General features: G+C 39.8%; 1 protein-coding gene across 10 annotated transcripts in view; it reads right to left on the reverse strand.

Annotated features, from left to right (window-relative positions):
* Positions 1 to 17,156, reverse strand: part of SOX6 (SRY-box transcription factor 6) — a 420,354-nt gene that overhangs the window by 328,163 nt on the left and 75,035 nt on the right. For all 10 annotated transcript variants that reach the window (XM_060275933.1, XM_035120001.2, XM_035119983.2 and 7 more), the window contains one exon: positions 1,096 to 1,186. The gene's annotated coding sequence lies outside the window, so the exon portion shown is untranslated. The remainder of the gene's footprint in view (positions 1 to 1,095; positions 1,187 to 17,156) is intronic.

The raw sequence follows: 17,156 nt of genomic DNA on the forward strand, positions 1-17,156 counted from the left end.
ACTGACAAAGATACCCACATCTTTAATTAATGGGAGGGGAGGCATTCCAGCAAGCAGCAGAAGAGGTGGGTAGGGTGTGGCAGAGAGGTAGGGGGCAGGGACAGGCACACCCCTATTTTGCCTCAGGTGCTGAATTAGGATAAACTGCCCCTGCTTCTTCCTATGGCAAAGCAAGTATGTGAGAATTGCAAGTGCAGGTGTAACCATAGATCTCCACCATATTTCACAACAATTATATTAACTTTTTACAAATCCAGTGCCAGGAATGCTCTTAATCTCTCCATAATAAATAGTGATATCAATGATGATTTATGTAGTTACATAGCCTTTTCAGACTACTGGTAACTAGAATGCAGTTAGACCTCTGGATAACACAGTTGCTCAGTTAAATGGATCTTATGCAGAATTGTCAAGCATCTAGGAAATTGTGCTTTCAAAACTTTAAATTTTAAATCCAGCCTTGAAGTAGGAAGCATAATTTAAGGGAGAGTTAACCCTTAGAAAAGGGTGCATATATTCCTAAAACATTGCCCCACCAATCACAGAGCTCTGCAGGAGAGGGCCTCCTACAAATACCACCTCATCTGAAAGTCTGTTACATAAAACATATGAATAAACCCTTTAGTGTGGCAACATCTATCCTTCGGAACTCCCTCTCATTACGCATCAGACAGGTGCCATATCTCTTGGTGTCTATTTCCTATTTCAACAAGCCTTTATCTTAGTCTGCATCTATACTGGATTTCAAATGGTTTTTCTATGAGTTTTTATTGTTGATATTTCTTATTGTAAAGTCAGTGTGGGGTGTTTCATGGGACTGCCTCAGCAGAGAGGTCTACATACAATAAATGAAATTAATACTACTTATGTACATGTGTACAGTAGGATAAGACAGCACTCCCCAAACAATGGGGCCATTCAACGAAGTGAAAAAACCATTTCTAATGTTCATTTCTTTTATATTATCTAGGTCATCACCTAACTAGAAAATAAACTTAGAGTATGAAGATATTATAAGGGGAGAAAATATGGCAGGTGAGAAAAGCATTTCCTTTACCACTGATTAGAACATTTAGGTGAGTATGCAAATGTTACCTGGCCCCGTCACAGGCTGCCTTTCTGCTCTAGCAGTGTCTCCTGATAGGTGTCATCAGAGAAGAAGCCAGCAAGACAGCATCTAGTAGGTCTATTAAAAACAAAGACAGAAAACAATTTGAAGGTATGTTTCCTTCACAGCTATTGACAATCAGCAGTGAAAATGCTTATTTTGGCCTATCTTTAAGAGACACAAAGCAGCTAGTTGGTTACATAAAAATGGCATTCCATAAATGTGTTATTATCCAAAATGGTTGGGAAACCAGGAATATTTTATTGTGTTAATTTCAGCCAGAAAACATCTACAGATCCATGTTCCAAGTCAGTTCCAAGTTAGGTCCAGTAATGATACAATTTCAGTACTGATTTTATAAAAGCTTCTGACCATACTCTGTCCAAAGGTGTGTGATCCACAGGAACTACCATAGAGCCACTGTTATTCCCCTTTCAATACTTGGGGCAAACACAGGATTCTGAATATTAGAAAATATTGATAAATTACACAGAATTCATACTTTTCAGCTAAATATTAGACCTCTAATGAGTCAATGAAATTAATCAATATTTTCTAACTATTTTAACTGAGTAAAGAAAAATCACAGCTGAAGAGAGTTATTAAAACTGATTTGTAAAAATATAGTAGTAGTAGTATTACTACCACTACCATCACTAAGCACTTTTTTTTTTAGCTTATTCATTTTTAGAATGGTAAACTGGGGAATGGAAGGAGAGTAACTGACTTGGGAAAAGCAACGAAGCATTATTACCATGCCTACACCACGAAATACCTAGATTTGAATAATTGTGAAATAATAGCAATCACAGGTTAATGGTTTAATCTACATGACTGCTTGACTAGCTGAACCTTTGGTCTAATCATCTAGATCTTCTTTTGTTCTTATTTTAATGGGAGAGAGTAAGGCATGCATTAAAGTGCTTAGTTGTGGCTTGATCACCCTCTAGTAGCAGATGTCTTTTAAAAGTTGTTATCATATGAAAGTGGTCATCTCTTTCCACCTTTACTCTTTTGAAGTCTTAATGGAACTTTCTCCACACTGAATCAATGTAACTCCCTTGTAGAATTCAGGCACTTACTCCCCAATATGGATCATTTTATTCCTTTTGTAAAAAAAAAAACCCACCCCATTTAGTCTAAAGCAGTCCATATATCTTGCATGAGTTTTATTTTCATTTACAAAGTAAACAAGTCAAAAATAAATTCTTGCATGCAGAAAGACACAGAAGTAGCTCATATATTCTTTAAGTTGGCGGTTGGTTTCTTAGACAGATCCTAAATGTAATATGTACACAGTTTTATTCTTGTGCTTTCACTGAATGTTGTTAAACTGTCCAGCCTACAAGTCGGAACTATATGACATTGCAAAAGCTTTACTGTTTTTAGATGCCGAGCACTCTGTGATGTCTTCCATCTAGAGAGGAATACAGGATTAAAATAAACATCAAATTGTGGAGATCACAAGGGGCAATTTGTCAGCAGGAAAAGGTAGAGAGGGATCAGTTACCACAGTGTATTGCCACAGTGCCAGCAATGCAGCATCTTTTAGAGTTCATGGAGACAGTGTGCCTGACTAATGATCTTATTAGAGCACTACATAGTCAAAGAAAACAGGGCCTTAAGAAAAGATGGAGCAGAGAAAACATTGCAGGAAGTGTAAAATTCTTATAGCAGAAATAATGTCTTGCTGCTATAATACCTACACACTGCAATATCTAGAAGAGCTCAAAGGAGTAGTCAGCAGAATGTGTGTTTGTGAAGATCCATGACAGGTCAACAAATCTCTTTCTAAAGAAATAATTATTCTTACAGAATGTCAACCCTTGCAAGGCAGAAACAGGACAGGTGCTGACATTCTCCAAAAATGCCATTTTTAATTCATCCATGTCTAACACTCTGGGGAGTATAATTCACCCTTATGAAAGATCAGCCTGAGGTCGCGAGTGTCTTCTTTGGTTTAGGAATATTTCCACTGACCATGTCTTAAGAAAGAAAGGTGAGAAAAGGATGATAAATAGTCTCCAGTCTTACATAGTCCTCTGCCTCTGGCCACAGCTTCTCAAAAAAGGGGAAAGGGAGAGTTCACATTGGTGATTTTAGGTTTGGGGTATACTTGGAAAATATTCAGAACACAGTAGGGCAGCATTGCAGCACAGCACTATTATAACTCTGGAGATCTGTGCAGCTATTTAACCCATGCATAAGCTCCTAACAGGCTCAGGATACCGTGCACAGTCCTCTCCCTGAAGGCACTGTGGTTGCAGTGCCAAGACAAGAGAGACCTTCTCCAGTTAGTACACTATACAGTGGTTTGGTATCCAATTGCCTTGTAAAGGGTTCTGTTATGCCCTGCTAGTTTGTCAAGATCAGATCAATAGTCTCTATATTAAAATGTGTTTCTTCATTCATAGATGTTACTGATTCATATTTGGCTATATTTTTAATACAGTAAAAAAGAAACTGCATAAAGGTACTTCAGACAAAAATAAATTCACAGAGAAAATATAATCTTACAACTGTTATTACCATATATCATCTAGTAGCTTTTATGATTTCAATTAACTAGTACAGTAGCTTGTTCCAAGAACATTTAAATACTTACGATTTGATAACTATGGTTAATCTTCATTCAACCTAAGATTACGCAGAGTAATTACATGTAAACAGGAAAATGAATTGAATAATACTCCCTGTTCCACTGTCCGACACTATATTGTGTATTGTACAGTATATACAATTAGTGTTATATTGCTAAGCTAAAAATATTGGTGAAGATCTAAAAATGACTAACACTGCCTTTTTTTAAATTAATGTCTTATTAGTTGGGTGAAGTACACTGACAAAGAATAATTTATGCTTATTCAAACTGCTCTCGACATCTTCAGGTGTTTCCAAATGAGCTCACAGAAGAGTGATTAAATGCATCTGATAACAAGCCACACATTGCTGAAATTACTTACCGCCTCATTTTATGATTAATTAAACATGTAGATTAAAGTTGCAAAAGAATTTAGATTAATGAGCAAGTTAAGTCTTGCTGATATAAGTGAATTGGGAATTGGATGCTCTGTGGAACTTTATAAACATGCATTTTATAATGAGTAAGACAAGGCTACATGTTGAATCCTGGCCACAAGGGCCTTTGACGATGCAGTCTTTTTTAACATGGTTTGACAGCTTTCAAATAACATTCTACTATAGGCTTTAAACTTTGTGCATTGCTGTAAAACATGAGACTACATAACTCATGTATTAGGAGTACAATTATTTCCAAGCTCTCCAAGGTAATGACCCCCTGTAGCAGCAGCTGTTCAGAAAAATTACAGGCTCAATTGTTATTTTAATCAGAGAGAGTTTAGTTGTTAAAAGCAGTTATGCAACTTGTAAAATTATATGACACCTCATCAGTGCTTTCTCTGCAGCATCCTTTAGCCAAAAAGAAAAAAGAAAAGAAAAATATAAAGCACCACAGCTTGGGCTTATTAGTAAAGCTTGGTACTCAGTCATTCATAAAAAATTCAAAGCCATTTATTAGTGTGGTTTCCGTGCAAGCCAAGGTAATGTTTAAATTTACGATGACTCTTATCAGCTCCATGAGTGTTTCAAAATATCTGCTGGGTTTGCTGAACATCCAATTTTTCTCTTTTAAGACCAGGTTTTCCTAATCCAAGTAGTTTAGTCAGTGTCAGAAAGCCAAGATGGACTTTATGGTTTTGCAGGGGAGAAACAACTCAGATTATTCACAGGAACCTAGCACACCACGTATAGCAATTCGGAGAAAAGAAGATGGAAAGCTTAACCTGGTAGTTAACATGGTACACTTGCCATACAATCTGTCATTTGTTACTGTATCTTGAGCCGATACCATACAATGGACAGTGGCACTTAGGATGAATCTGTAAATCACAAGCCTGAGTAGCCCCAGTCCTTTCAAATAGATCTGTCATGTAAGTTTCTGTACTAGGCTGTATGTTGTTCAGTAACAGCTTGATTGTACTCTAGAAAAGAAGGGAGAATTTCTGTTTTCAAACACAGCTCACCAAGAGTTTGTCACAAAACAGGCCATGTGGACATAATTATCAAATACATGCTACGCAGACAGTGGCAAGTATCAAGTTATTTTAACAGCAGGTCTGGCAGCGTCAGTACTTTATCATCATTTGTTTATATAAGACCAAATACAAATATATACTTTGCCTCCCGAAGCTTCAGTTGTGATGCTGAATATGGGTTAGATCCAGAATTGCTCTTCCGCAGATCTTAAATGGAAAGTGGCCCAGTAAAATGCTCAAGTGATAGTCTAATAAATTAATATGGTTGGATCTAACAGTCTCATTAGTAGAACCCCACTCATTGGATGCTCCTGTTGGAAGAAGCAGGGAAGCAATTTTCATTAATTATTCCTTTCCCCTGCAGCCTTCGCATCACCTTCCATGCTGTTTCAGAACGTCCACTAACCCCTGGAAGCAGCTTTTCAGGGGCCACAGGGCAGAAAGGAGAATTGGCAAAAATCACCTGTCTCCTTCCAACAGAAGCATCCTGGTAGCAGAGTTTTGCTGAAGGAAACTCTGAATCCAATCCTGCTTAGAAGTTGAGGATAAAACATTTTTCTAGGTCACTTCCCTTTAACATATAGTTAACATTAAGGAGATATTTTTATTCATTCATATTTTTAAATATATGCCTCTTTTAAATAATGCCAGAACTGTCTTCTCAAATGACTGCTCTGCTAAGACCTGGAAATTATCTTAGCAAATGTTTTAGGTGTCAATTTCCATATTATGGTTTCCTATAAAAATGCCTTCCCTCCTTTAACCAAGCTTGGCTGTATCATTCCAGGAGAACACGTGGGTTTGGGTATTTTTTCATCCAAACATTGACTTCAAGGCACATTTTTCAGGCAGGAGAAACCATGCCAGCATGCCATTCTGATGTAACAGGACAGAATATTCTCATATACAACTATAGAACCCTGTATGCAAAAATATAAACTTATTAATCAGCTTTTAAACTCTGCCTATTATTTAATCAACTCTCTTTCCTAAAACATCTCCTTCCCACCCTGGGGCAGTATACTTCATGAATCTTCTCCTGTCTTCCAGAAGAAGAGAGAGAAGGAGCAATTTATGGACTGTCCTTCAATTGCCTTCAGATGTTTTAAAGAAGTAGCCAATGAGGAAACATAAGTGAGATGTGCTTCCAATATAATGCTCAAAAAGGAACTTGAATGGTGGGTGGGATATGCAAGCTCTGGCCGTGGTAACAATAGTACTGCATCACACTGATGTGAAAAGGAATGGTCTGCAATCAGAACAACCTTTTGATTTAGTTCAGATGCTGGTACTTGATTTTATATTCAGGTTGAACTTACTGTTTGTCATTTTGATTGTTTTGTAAGGATTGATAACTTTGGTAGAAATGCAATCAAAATTGCCAGGTCTGAACTTTCGCTCTTTGGAATTCTGCTGTGTAACACTGCGAATACCTCATTAATCAATCAACCAACCAACCAACAAATTAATTAATTAAATTAATATACCACCCTTCATCTGAAGATCCCAGGACAGTTTACAATATAAAAACACAAAAATATATAACATTATTAAAAAACAAAAGCAATACCCCCACACACCCTACTTTAGAGGAATGAAAGAAAACAGGGTTGTTTTGCAGATAACAAAACAGCCCATCAAATGGACCTTTCTCTTAACCTTGACTGATGGAACGGAGGGGGGGACTAAAAATGTTCACCCATTTTGAGCGAGGGCAGGAAATTTTGCTCTTGCTTTGACTCCCCCCCCCCCTTTTAGGTCCACATGCTACTTTTCCCTGATGGAATTGCTTTGGGAGAGAGTCCCTGATTATGCTGATAAAATTGCAAAAAGGGGGGGGGGGAACAGGTGCAAATGTGGAGGAAAGCATGAAAAAGGGTTGAGGGATTTCAAAACTTTTATCATGCCCAAACCTCCTCCGGCCTCTCTCTCTCTCCCTCTCTCTCTCTCTCTCTCTCACTCACACACACACACACACCTACCTCAGTTTTGGGAGCAAAAAACCCCTAGTAATTTTGTATGTTCAGGAGGAGAGCAAAGGAAAGCTGGCTTGAGTGCTTACCACACCAATATCTCCCTTCTTCTGGGAAGCTAGCACATGAGGCAGAAACTGTATTGCCTTATGTTCTCCTTAATTGCAAAGTTTGTGCATGCAGGGAGATTTTTAAGATGGAAGAGAACTTAAAATCACCTTTGTGAATATTGCGAAAATGTAGTTTTATTCCTGTATACCTAAAGTTACCATGATTCATATCAAGTCAATTTTTAAAAATATATTTCTATGAAGGTTCAGCATATATCAGGCATTCCCAAACTTCAGCCCTCCAGATGATTTGGACTACAATTCCCATCATCCCTGACCATTGGTCCTGTTAGCTAGGGATCATGGGAGCTGTAGGCCAAAACATCTGGAGGGCCGCAGTATGGGGATGCCTGGCATATATGGTGATTTGATAGGACTGTGTATCTCAAAAGGTACCATGCAACCAGAACAGGTACTGTATTTCCTAAATGTCCCATGTGGGGACCTCATTTAAATACTCTAACCATTTAGTGAGATAAGGAATCATTCTGGCTTCTTCACATGCTGTTTATGAATGACCAATAGAAGAAATATGTATTTCCTGTCACACTTCCACTTGGTTATTATTTACAAAAAAAATGCATTGTTTCCTGATAACTGAACACATGACTGCAATGTAATTCATTCCCACCTTCCTTCCATGCTTCTCCAACATTCTTGGAATTCTGTCTGAAGGAGTTATTAAAAATAGTACAAGAGAAAAATAAAGTCCAATACAGACAAATAACATAGCCAAAATAATGGTCCAATTAATCAACAAAATCATGACATCTCCCAACTCTGTTGCCCTTTCAACAGAGAACAGCACTGAATGCCTAAAAAGGCCCTGCAAGACTTTCAAGTTATTTTAAAGGAATGGCATAAAAATTACTGTCCGGAGAGCTGCCTGGGAAAAGACACATGCATAAAGCAGCATAACAGAAATGAACAAATTTTTCCAGTTAGCAAAATTATTATTTTAAGAGTGGTCTATTTTCAATTATTTGCCAGCTACATAGCAATTTAGTTAAGAAAGAAAGAAACCATTAACATAAAAAAGGAAACTGCACCAAGAACTGTAACAACAGTCTTATTCTGGAGATTGGCCAATGGAAAATATTGTTAATTGGCATGTTTCTTTCCTCTCAGAAAGCTTTATAGAAATCCCTCTCCTACAAGAGGACATATTTCTGCAGATGGAGAAGGGGACAGTTTATAAAATATCAGGCGATTACAAGGAAAGAAGGATCAGCATTTAGCCAGTCTTCAAGGGGATAGTTTTAAACACTTTAAAATGGAGCCTATGGAATTACACGAAATAGAACTTTTATTTACCATCATTTATATAGGGAGATTCGTGTAAAAATGTACAATCAAAGCAATTATTAACAAGAACAGTAAGAGGTTCTGCTACTGTCCCACTTAATCAAAGGTTCAAAAGACGATTGCTCTGGAGTAAGTATGCACAGGTTGCCTGAATAAATCTATTTATTGCATAGCTGTTATGTTAGGAGCCTCATACTTAGCATTCTAAGAAACCAAAAAATCTGTGAAGCTTTGAAATCAGTAGTTAAAATTGATGCAGTTTTGAAAGGCTCATGTCCAACTATATCCAAACAGAGATGAAAACCTGCTGCTTGATATTAGGAACCATCATGAAAATATTGGCCAAAATATCTTAAGGGGTGTACAAATATATAACAAACTAACTTTGTAAAATATATGTTATTTATAAAAAATAAATAAATTCCAAGCCTTCAAATCATTCATTCTTGAGATTTGCCACTGAACTCAGTCGGATTACTACATAAGAGTTGTTGGAACTGTAATGCTTCTGGGATAGCTGCCCTTTGCCTTTCAGGAAAAAATGGGTGTCATTATTTATCTTTCTTTTTAAATACATTCATACTTCGGTTTAAGTACGCTTCGGTTTGAGTACTTTCAGTTTAAGTACTCCGCGGACCCGTCTGGAATGGATTAATCCACTATCCATTACTTTCAATGGGAAAGTTCGCTTCAGGTTAAGTACGCTTCAAGTTAAGTACAGACTTTCGGAACCAATTGTGTACTTAAACCAAGGTACCACTGTAATATTTTAAAGTACATAAAGTACATTTAAAATATTACAGACCAACATGATTTTTGAATTGTGCCAAGCAATCTAAAATAGAAACAAAATGTGACAACATGAAATTCTATAATGTACATTCATGAGACTCATATGCAATATGACTAAATGATAGGTCTGGTCACTTATTCACAACTTATTTAACAATTCCTAATGCTATTTCAAATACAATCAATGTCCATCTCATGAGAGAACTAACAATTTGGCCCTTGGCATTCAACTTCCATCATAAATAATGTATAGCTGGAGTACTCAAGATGCAGAGATGTATTTTCCATCTCACTACCCTTTCTGATAGGCTGTAGCAACTAGATGGTACATGCTCTGTGTGCAATAGATTCCAAGTTCTATCCATAGCATCCCTAGGCACAGCTGGGAAAGACTCCTATTGATAATAATGCTGAGCCACTGCCAGTCAGTGCAGGTAATGCACTGGTCTGACTCAGTATAAAGCTGCTTCCCAAGTTCCCAAATAAAGGAATCCAGAATGGGGCTGTGGAAATGAAGGCACAGGACTTTTCAGATAGCAAGTGGCTTTATTCTCAATGCCTGGCGTCACTGGGGCAGGGGAAAGTGTGTCATTGTCCCCATAGGAATTCCTGCCATTTTGATGATTCTAGGCCCCAAGGCACCTTACAATCAGATTTTTAAACCATCAGTCATAAGCAATCAATGAAACAAGACTAAGAGAGAGAAAAAGAAAAACATCATCAAAAACATCATATTTCTCAGTGCTACTGATAAAAATTAGAAATTAAAAGACGCCTGCTTCTTGGGAGAAAAGCAATGACAAACCTAGACAGCATCTTAAAAAGCAGAGACATCACCTTGCCGACAAAGGTCCGTATAGTTAAAGCTATGGTTTTCCCAGTAGTGATGTATGGAAGTGAGAGTTGGACCATAAAGAAGGCTGATCGCCGAAGAATTGATGCTTTTGAATTATGGTGCTGGAGGAGACTCTTGAGAGTCCCATGGACTGCAAGAAGATCAAACCTATCCATTCTTAAGGAAATCAGCCCTGAGTGCTCCCTGGAAGGACGGATCGTGAAGCTGAGGCTCCAATACTTTGGCCACCTCATGAGAAGAGAAGAATCCTTGGAAAAGACCCTGATGTTGGGAAAGATTGAGGGCACTAGGAGAAGGGGACGACAGAGGACAAGATGGTTGGACAGTGTTCTCGAAGCTACGAACATGAGTTTGACCAAACTGCGGGAGGCAGTGGAAGACAGGAGTGCCTGGCGTGCTATGGTCCATGGGGTCACGAAGAGTCGGACACGACTAAACGACTAAACAACAACAACTGATAAAAATTAAAGGCTGGCAAAGATTTTTATTCACCTAGGCCAGGCATAGGCAACCTTGGCTCTCCAGATGTTTTGGAACTACAACTCCCATGATCTCTGACCACTGGCCCTGTTAGCTAGGGATCATGGGAGTTGTAGTTCCAAAACATCTGGAGAGCCAAGGTTGCCTATGCCTGACCTAGGCAGATTATGAAGGCTTTCAGTAGCTTCTGAAACACCAGTAAAGTAGGAATCCAAAAACGTACCAGTCCACAAGTTACTCAATAACAAGAGAAGCACTATGAATTGTACTTGGGGCGCCTCCAGACTGTCACGATTTTGCAAGATGGTTCAAGTATATACCATACTGTAAATTTAGGTTTATGCAATTAAAGTGTATTAAAGCGCTCTACTGCCATAACACAACAAATGCACTTTAAGATGTAGAAACACCCTGCAAGCAAATCAGGATGAATGTTCAATAAATAGGAGAGAATTAAAATCCCAGTTAGAAAATCCATCAAAAAGTATGGAATGAACTAATGGGAGGGTGTATAAACAACTCACAAGCAAATCAGGATAAACTGCCACAGTATTTTGAACTGGATACATTCTCTGAATGCTATTCATAGGTCATATATAACACTAGTGCAACTATAGCATGGAAAACTGTAGTGAGATCAGCCTGTTTCAGGAAGAACAAAAACACTTGACTTCCAACACCACCTCTGGAATCAATGAGCAAGGTAAGAACAGAACCACTGGAGCATGGAAACAAGGATACGATGGTCAATGATATTTAAAACATTCCATTGTTTCAGCTAAGATCGTCCATCAAGACAACCAAAGCTGTACAATTCCAAAACCCAGATTGAAATGGATCCAGATAATCTTTTTTTAATTCAGGGGTGTCTGGAGTTGGGCTACCAATGCTCATTCAAGCACTAAAAGGGAAGGTTACAAATCAGACAATATTTGGGGAAATCAGTAGAGTCCAAGGGAGGCTTCTTAAGGAGTAGCTTTGACAGCTAGCTGCCTTCTTCAAGGCAGCTCTGACTACCCCCTCTCCCAAAGAAGAATTGACCAGCTCTTGGGCCCAGCTGGTCACTCTCTTTAGCCAAGAAGAACAAAAGTTGAGTACACAAGTGGTACACCACATTTCTCCAACATCCTATCCATTCCTCAGACCACAACAACTGAAAATCATCCAAGCAAAAGTACACGGAGGAGCGAAGAACTGTACTGAAACAAACTAGCATCCAAGTTGGAGCAGATGCAAGCAATTTTATCTGCCAAATGCTGTGTAAATATATCACAATGGGCTACCAAGGGTTCCAGCAAACTGTTCTAGAAATGCAAATGAAGAAAGCTCTGCTGGATGGCAATGAGCAGATGCAATGGTGATATAAAAATAGTCCCTCTCTGCTGCCATCATCACCATGAAATAGGCTTTACAATTGTACTGTATCCTGTGTCTTGTAATGCTCACTGAGCTGTTTGTCATGTGTGTTCTACCCATCATTCCTGTGTTTCGGAAGCATTGCTGCCTTCAACTGTCCCTAGAAATAAAAACCCACAGAACCACAACATCTAACCTCTGAGACCTCACCTCCTCCACCACCACCATAAGAAGCCTGAGAAGATCTCCAGTCCATCTCATATGCACAACACTAAGTTTAAATAGTTGAAAATGCAGTTCTTTCGAGTTGATCACCTGAAGAGGGAATGGAATTCTGTCAGCAGACAGCAGACATTAAGAACCACAGATCCAGATGTCAAATTTAGCCTTCTGACCCTTTCTATTTGGCTATGTCCTCCTGCTGTTATTCCCCTTCACCATATGACACATCCCACTAGCCCTGCTCTGTGCTCTCCTCAAGTGTTTTGGCCAGGCTGAAATATGTCTTTGAACTGTGATAATGCTTCTTAGTTGCATGGATGGAAGATAGAGGTAGGGGTGTGTGTGTGTGTGTGTGTGTGTGTGTGTGTGTGTGGAGCTGCTTCAATGTATCCTACCATGCAAAAAAGAGGAGTCACATCTGTTGTGCTTCCTAATTCTGACCCTAGCTGCACCCACAAGGGATTGTGGCCGTCTGACTGAAAAAGGTTATCCACTGCTAGCATGCAGCAATTTTGCCCCACTTCCACCCCACCCCAAATCATTGAAACAGTACTGATGTTACATAAGGAATGTGGAAGGACACAACGGACAGGCCAATGTTACCTGTCTCATCAATTTTATATATATATATATATATATATATATATATATATATATATATATATATATATTCACACTGTGTACCCGGAGGTAACACCCTTGCTCCGTAACCACTGGACCAAATTGCATCAAATTAGGACAAAGCGTACCTTGCCCATCAGGGAGGGATCTGGCATAATTTTTTTTAAAAGGACCTTTCATACCTAAAATAATGATTAAACACAAAAAGTGGCGCCCAAATTAGACGTCACCAGCAAAAGCTATGAAGACTTTCGAGGGAAGGGCCAAATCATTACGACATCAACCACCATCCAACAGCCGCCAAAACGGCCATTCCACACCCAAAGCCCAAGGACGGACCCTGACACTGCCACACCCACCCCACGATCCAGGCCCTACCCCCATGTCCCCACCACCCCCGCCAAAGCCACAACAGCCATTCAACCCCCGAAGCCCAAGGACGGAAACCACCAAGATGGCCATTACCAGACAAAGGCCTTGGCTCCACTTTACAGCCTACATACTAGGCCTCGGCTCTACTTTACAGACTAGGCCTCGGCTCCACTTTACAGCCTACAGACTAGGCCTCGGCTCAACTTTACAGAATATCCTGAGTGGAGCCCTGGATGGGGGATGGGGGAAGGAGAGGCCCAAATAGGTCATGGGCTGAGACAGCGTGGAGGGAGTCACAGGGATGACCCGGGGTGGGGTGGGGACGAAATACCTCATGGGTTGCTACAGGATGGGAGGAATCACAGGGATGAGACACAACATTGGGGGTGGGGTGGAAAAAACACATAGTCCAGGGGGGATGGGAGGGGGGGTCGAGATACCTCATGGGTCGCGACAGGATGGGAGTAATCACAGGGATGAGACACAACAATGGGGGTGGGGAGGAAAAAACCACATAGTCCAGGGGGAGGGGGAGGGGACAGGAGGGGGGCGGGATACCTCATGGGTCACGACAGGATGGGAGTAATCACAGGGATGAGACACAACAATGGGGGTGGGGAGGAAAAAACCACATAGTCCAGGGGGAGGGGGAGGGGACAGGAGGGGGCGGGATACCTCATGGGTCACGACAGGATGGAAGGAATCACAGGGATGAGACACAACGGGGGGGGGCGACATATAGTCCAGAGGGGAACATACACATCCTCCCCCTTTCCTTGGAAACAAGGAACCTAAGTCAGGCACAGCAACGCATCATGGATCGTCACAGGGTGGGGGCAGCCACAGGGATAACCCACAGCAACGCATGGCAGGGCCAGCTAGTTAGTTGAATAAAACAGTCCATTTTAATGTGGTTGGTTTTGTATTTGGAAAAAATCACGTGGTATGTTGTAGGACATTGTTGCAGTGACAGCAAAATTTGCTCTTAAAAGTCCATAGGACACAAGGCTAGCTACCACAAAGATCCCACTGCCACAATGAAAGACATTTTGCTTGTTTACTATATTGATCATCGATCCAACAGCATAGCTGGTTAAACAAGAAACTCATTTGTGCAACATTTACAACGAAAGAAGGCTACACTTCAGATTATATACACATTAGGAAGTTGCGTTATTATAAGTACTAAAATCACTTATCTGACCTTTCTCTCATCCAGTTTCCAAATCTTTCTAATTCAAATAAATAAAGAACAACCAGCAGACAGCAACTCAGAATCAACAACTGAAAATAAGATCATTGTGGTGTACATCACCCACAATGCCAGCAAGATGTACATATTCAGCATTAAACAAGAATATGATCCTGTCAAATGAACAAGCACAGGGTGTTCCTGTTAACACAGGACTGAGGGCATGTGCATGTGCCAGGGACACACGGGGCTGTCCAGATTCCACTCTTGATGTGACTGGGCTTCAGGATACCTCAGTCGCAATCTGGCAATCTGCATAAACATGAGTCTTTGTTTAGATGGTAGAGGTTACATCATAAGCATAGGTTTACCTTGGCCTGAAAAAAAACCCCCAATATAAAAACAGGAGCCAGCTGCCAGACTATTGTCTTTCTAGCCTAACCATAGGCTAAATGCAAACTGGAATAAAAAGATGAACCATATGCTGTGAATAACTTTCATTATTCTACTTAATTCATCTGTGGAAATGCATGAAACTGGTGGATTTTGTATGTGAGGCATCATAACTGGTAGATGATGTATATGGCACCCTGCTGTTCTCATCCATGGGAAATTGCTACTAGGTTTTTGATTTTCTTTTCAGACAATTGTTGGAAGTTTAAGTCAGCCTTCACCAATCTGATGCCCTCCAGATGTTTAACTACAACTCCCATCAACCACAGACAGCAATGAGAGTTATAGTCCAAAACATCTGGAGGAAATCAGGTTGGCAAAAGCTGTGTTAAGCACAGGAGGGATAAGTAAACTAATGTAAAGATGCACCTAGAATAACTGGTATCTCTCGATTTAAGTATTATAAGCAAGCTGCCAGCAACAGATATTTCTGGTAGCCCAGGCCACTAAGCATTTCTCACTAGATAGAATATTAGTTATTTTAGTTAATTTACTTTCATTTTTATTTGATGGATTCTGTCACCACTTCTTCCAGGTCAGTCAATCACCCGGTCTCATTATTCAGCCTTAACTGTATCAAGAGAATATAAAGGAAACTTGAGTGTAATAAACATGATTGTTTATCTGATAAACATCAAACTGAAGGGTCACTAGCACACACAAGCCTATGGGGTAGCCATCCCATCCTGCTAAGAAATAATTAAAAAAGCTGCCACAAACACCACACCCGTTTATGTAATTACATAAATGCTACCCAATTGCATGTTGCATGACGGGGGTGGGCAACTATTTGAGGAAAACCATGCCCCTCCCTCCACCCTTGGCTCACAAAAGTGATTTCACATATCTTTGGAACTTGGCATATGTTATTTTGCGTGTATCTTGTTGAATTTATGTGCGTGGCTGCCCCTCCTTGTACTGTACCATCTCTCCTAGTCTTGATATATTCTCCTTGCTTGCTACTCATCCTGCCAGCAAAGCTCTTGCCTCCCAAGAATGAGAGAGAGATTAAATGTGGCAGAAGGCCAATTCCTAGGCTAAATCCTTTCAAAGGGGAGGAAACTGCTTGAGCTTGTCCACTGGACCTGAAAAGTCATAGGAGCAAAGGCACGGGGGGGGGGGGGGAGAGGAGAAAGTTGAAAGTTTCTTGTCTGCAGATTCATCACAACTGCTCTAATTCATCATTCAGCACTTTCACTAGAGCTTGCTCAAGAACAGAATAGCTATTTGTCTCTTCCATCTAATATGTCCCTAAAACCTTTTTAAACACTTCCTTGTTAATATAATGGCAGACTGGAGTTTCCTGAGAAAATGTTCACTTGTCTAGAGTCTCTATCTCTCAGACACTCAAGACTTTATTCTTCTTTAGCCTACAGGGCACTCTTTTCCCCCCTCTGAAGATGATGGAGAGGCACTCCACAAACGGCACAGGCAATAGGTTGCTGCTAGCAGAAATTGAACAAACACTTTCCTTGTTGTTGTTTTCAGTAGTTACTGGAGAAATGCTGATATTCTCACAAAGGTGATTTTAATCTACGAAGTCATTGTTGGCACTCTTAGAAGAAAAAAAGACAATTACCGTAAGCACTCATTTGTACAATGATAGCACTCATAATACCATTTAAATTTTAATAAATTTCATAAGACTAAGCCTCAGTAACAAAAGCCAGCTAAGCAGCAAAGGTCTGTTGTGTCAGAATAGGTAACCTTGTCTATCAAAAGTGTCATTGTCATTGTAGCTAAAAAGAGGCATGGGAAAGCAGTGGTCTCACCCTTGGGAAATTGGCAGATTTATTTATTCAGTTTCAACCTGAATGGAAATCTTATATTTAAAAAAATAAAACTGTCTCAAAAATCTTATTGTCTTCCTAGACAACAATAATAAAAAGTTTCAGAAGGCTTCTGAACCAATAATAGTAGTAGTAGTACCGTAGTAGTAGTAGTAGTTAATTTTATTTTAATACCTAACTTGGATAGTCCTTACCTATCAGTTTGGAAGTGCAATAGTGCCTTTCAAAAATATGGTACTAGTTTTTCTGTGCTCAGGAGAAGTATTTATATTAAAATACAACTTTTTAAAAAAAAAAACCAGGGTGACAAAGACCTTCCATTTCCAGGACTTCCAGAATATTGGACATGTCCATTCAAGTGGGGGTAGGCACAGGGAATTGGCTTGCTTGAGCCCATTGAGGTTTATAGTAAGGGAATCAGGTATAACAAGTGGGTTTGCACTGCATTAAACACCCCCCCCCAATGGTAGG

Source organism: Zootoca vivipara, chromosome 1 (genome assembly GCF_963506605.1).
Source record: "Zootoca vivipara chromosome 1, rZooViv1.1, whole genome shotgun sequence".
NCBI lineage: Eukaryota > Metazoa > Chordata > Lepidosauria > Squamata > Lacertidae > Zootoca > Zootoca vivipara.